The sequence below is a fragment of the Empidonax traillii genome, unplaced genomic scaffold, assembly GCF_003031625.1.
Source record: "Empidonax traillii isolate 1590-97213 ecotype Southwest subspecies unplaced genomic scaffold, ASM303162v1 scaffold5296:size8650, whole genome shotgun sequence".
In the NCBI taxonomy this organism is placed as follows: domain Eukaryota; kingdom Metazoa; phylum Chordata; class Aves; order Passeriformes; family Tyrannidae; genus Empidonax; species Empidonax traillii.
Window position 1 is genome coordinate 1 of NW_020960489.1, and position 4,821 is coordinate 4,821.

Below are 4,821 nucleotides of genomic sequence, written 5' to 3' on the forward strand. Positions count from 1 at the left end.
GTAGAAAAGGCCTATCTGTAGAATGACACAAAGGAAGAGGAAAGCTTAACCTATAAGAAATGTGTAAGTGGGTTGAAATTGGTTAAAGCTGCTGGATAGAGTTGAAAGATTTTATTGGGCAAAATGTGTCTTTGCAACACTTCATTTACAAGATTATGTTTTTTTTCTTTTAACAGTTTGAGAAACACATGATTGTCCACGCATGGAAATTAAAATCACCATGCAGTGGCATGCAACTGACTTCTTCCCTCACATTTGCCAAGCACCTCCTTCTGCAGTTTAACTTCTTGGAAATCAACTTTACTTGGTCTGTGTAATAGACTGTCTTTCTCCAGTCCTCAGTTTTGGTGGATATGTTTTCCTGTTTGTTTATCTGTCATTTTTCATGCCTGCTATCTTTTACAAACATGAGTATCTTTATCAGAACCTCCCACTTTTTCTGCCGACGTTAAACTGCACTTTCAAGATAACTTCTGGGAAGTACTGTAATCTGAGGCTTACTTAATCCATGCCAACATTCCTTTTCTCTTGGCTTTTTTTCCCGCCTACCAGATAATGCAAAAATTAATAGCAGTTCTATAATCATAAATTTGTGAGGATGCAAGAAAGTATTGGAAATTACTCTGTCATTTAGTTGTTCTGTAATTTTGAAGGAGCATGAGCCTAAAAGAGGGAAACAAGGTGACTTTAGCAAAGGTAGTGGAATATTACTTCTGAATAAGGAGATTGTGTATCAAGTCTGTTTTAAAGAGGAACACCTTTGATCTTAGTCTCTTCGTATCCAGCGGAATACTGTGTAAGGTGGAGTCATGTCAGGTTACTACATCATGTTTTAATTAATTTCTGAGAAATTACAAAATTTCTTTGGAAAGATATAAGGATAAGGCAGCAATAATTTCAGAGTATAGGAGTTGAATTTCAAGTTATTAAGATATATTACATGGAAAAAATGTCATGTGTTTTGATAAGGACAAGTGCAAACTACAGCATGGGAATAAAAATGGTCAGCTCTACAAATATGCTATGGCAATTAGGCCACAGTCATGGAGAAGAGGATCCAAATGCAATAGATCACAACATAAATATAGTCAGACATGATAAAGCATGTAAAGTAAACCTGCTTTGGTGCTGCTGGGGCCTCAAATGGAGTGCTGTGCTTGATTTTGGGCACTGTATTTTGAGAAACATGTCCTGAAACTAGAGAAAGTTCAGAAGAGGGTATGAAGAATGAAAGACTGAAAGAAAGGGGTCCATTTAATCTACAGAGAGAACAGCTGAATAGAGATGCATAAAGGTGTTCTTAATTATTATTACATGAAGTTGTAAACTCTTCCTTGTCTACTGGGAATAGGACAAAGAAATGGTCCAAAATTATCGGAAGAAAGATTTTAGGATGCTGTTTGATCTTGCACTTGCCCTTCATCCTGTAGTTCGTTCACTTATTTCTCCTCTTAATTGTTTGTAATGTGGCACTTTTATAATTTAAAGTCAGAAGCTTGTATAATGGAAGCATGTGATCAGGGGGACAGAATAGAGAGGAAGAGGTTTTTCGTCTGTCAGTTGATTTTCTGTCAGGTCAGCTTCTTTAAGCTGCTCATCCCTGCCTGAATCGTCACTGAATTCAATGGAAGGGAAAATAACCGGAGCACATGGCAAGGGGGAGTGGGATTATATGTAAGGTCAGAATGCACCCTCAGGCTAGATATTAGGGCAATCTGCCTAATGACAAGGATAATGAAGAACTGAAATAGGCTGCCTAAGGAGAGTATGAAATCTACCTCAGCAGTGTTTTTTTAAGAGCAAACTAGAGATGTATCTACTGGGAATAATTCTGACACAGTCTAGCCTTTTGCCTTTGTCCAGGGCCAACTAAGTGATCAACTTCAAATACCATCCAATCCCAATTTCTGTGACTCATGCAGCCTCTGGAGTAGATACGAGCAATAAGACTAATAATTTTTGTTATGATTTGGAAGTATTGTCCACTTGCCATGTAGGTTCTTCAGTGACTGGAGCTGGTATATGTGAGACAAAGAAGAGTAGTGGTCTTGAGCTTTGTCTGCAATCATCAAGGTTAATGCTCTTTAAAACGGAAGTTTTTAAGTCCTGACTGGTATGATTTTGAAGTGCTTCTGTTAGTACTCAAGAACTTGTGTGTTTAATGAGCTATGCGGACACTGTTTGGACTAGATTTACTTTGGTAAGGGTATGTTCTGGCCCCCTTTGAACTATTTTAGGCCTGAAAAGAATAGACTTCTCTTCCTGTCTCTCTTTAGTTTTGAATGTAGAAGCAGGTTTGACCCATAATGAGCACTGAGGTACTTGACTAATTAAATCTTTTAAGTGCGGTTCCTTTCTGAAAAGTAACTGTTGAATAGCATTGTATAATTCCTAGCTGGGTCACACAAACTTTTCAAATTGTTAGTCATACAGTCCTAAACAGAATCTGCGAAATAAGATAAAAGTGAAGCTATTTCCTCTTTATATTTGTCAGACTTACTATTTCTGACACCACGAACTGAAAAATTACAAATTCAAGACTTTGCAGTCTTCAGTTTCTAGAAAGTCCACATGTGGAGCCTTCTTGACTAAGGTATTTTCATATGAAGCCATGTACTTGGGTTTCCCAGATACGTATTAAACCTGTTGTTGTTGGTATATGCCCTGTATCATGTTAAGGATGTACCCTTGCCATACACCCTTATTTCATTATTCCTTTGGGGGAGTATTACAAATTTCCTTTGTGGGAGTTATCGCAAATTTGTTCAGTGGCTTCCGCTTCCGTTGTCATAGAACTGATGCCCGTGCACAATGAATTCATTATAAATCAAGAGCATTTTAGTTAATCAGCATTTGCTGTTCTGTCGTACAGAATGAATGCTATAGACCTGCTGTAGTTTCTTATAACTCTCAGACTTGTAACTTATGTTGCATTATGTGCATGCACTTTGTGTCTAATGAATCATAGTTGCTTTCTACAGAGCATAAAAGCTCTGTATGTTCAGATTTTCTTTGCTGTCTCCCTGCATATCTGTCCATACATGTGCATCTTCCTCCTTTCTCCTTCTTATTGTAAGAGTCAGGTTTGGGTAGTGAAGATTGTATTTGCTGGTTTACACTTTTCCTGGTTTCAGTCACTTAAGACTTGCCTTTTTTTGGGTATAATTACCCGTGACGTAACACTTCTTGTTCTCTTGTATGGGGACGTAGAGACTGTTGAAGTGGTTTTTTGCCATAAATCCCCTGGGGGCCAACACATTGGGTAACATTTTCTTCCTGGTGGAACCAGTCATAAGTCAGAAGTATTTCTAGAATAGCTGAATTGGAGTTAGAAGGTAAGAGACTTCCAGCCCGGTTAACACTATAATTTTATTAAACTCTCATGTCTTGGGGGGTATGAGAGGGTGAAAAAGGTGTAGATGTGCTCAAAGACAAGTATGTGCAAGACAATATGTAAATGCAGAAAGGACAGAATTGCATGAGTGTGGGGAATATTTAAAAGCTCCTAAACTGTGGAATGTGCCACCACAAAGGCAAACATAGTTCTTGGACCGCTATAGTGTTGGATACTCAGTAGTGGGGCCCTTTGTACCAAAGTCTCATGGAGATCTAGGTAACTGGGAAGAGGAAAATATTTTCAGTCAATAGGAAGAGTCCTTTCCAAAGTGGAAGCAGAGGAAACAGGCACTAAGGTATGGGAACGTACAAAAGAGAAGGTAGTGGCAACTTTTCACAGTGTCAAAGACTTTTCTGCACAGGTTGCAATTTATCCTTCTCCTACCATACTGTATGTGTGCTGGAAATGTTTGTTTTCTATGATTATCTTCATTATTTTTGTTGTATCTGCGTACTGGTTGGTGGAAATGTTTATGAGTTTGCTGTTAAAGTGGGACAACTAGATGGCTGTGCTGTCAGGTACGAGAACGTGTAGACTTACTACAGTGGTTTTGCAAATTGGTTTGCTATTGTAAAAGTTATCAACAATATGTTATGTCTTGCCCTGAAATGTGCTTTACAGAGGGCAATAAATGAAGTCTGATAGAAGCAATGTTGGTGTTCACCAGCCTTAAATGTTGCTTGAATTGTTTTCCAGGTAGTGATAGCATTAGGATATGGCTGTTGGCAGCTTTGGGAAGTAGCCACTTTTAAGTGTAACAATTACTTCTTGATTTTAACTTGACTGATGTGGTCATATGTTTCAACAGTCATGTATTTCTGTGTCTCCTTATTACTTATTACATCTGCAGTCACTAGGATGCAAATGCAATCGTCTCTCCTATTTCTAGGCAGAAAGAAATCCAAGCTTCCATCAGTTTAGTTGACCATAAATTACTGTGAGTTTCTGGATCCATCAGATTTGACTCATTCCCAGTAGTTACCAAATGCATCACAAATCTTTTTATCATGTACTCTTCTTTGCTCTGTGAAGTACAATTAATCTCAAGGAGCATGGGTAGGCATAACATGCAGCTGTACTGTCCATCTAGAGGGTAAAGGCGCTGCGCTGTCACTGCAGAGACCCGGGTTCGATTCCCATTGTCGTGGTTTTGCCCCTCAGCCCATCCCTGGGGCTGATGATGGTTTTGTCCAGGTAATTTCCGGACAAAAAGACCAATCAAAAGTCCAGAAACACCTTTGCTAATTACATCTTCAAGAAAACGGAAGAGAAGGTTGTTGGCGCAGTTGGAATTAGAGCAGCAGCCATGTAAGGGAGAGGAGTAGCGGGCCCGAACAGGGCCAGACTCCCTCCTCCCCCGGCTTGGGCCGGGGGGGGAGCAGGTGCAGCACTGAAGTCCTCCCTTCTCTCTTGTAAGAGAGTGA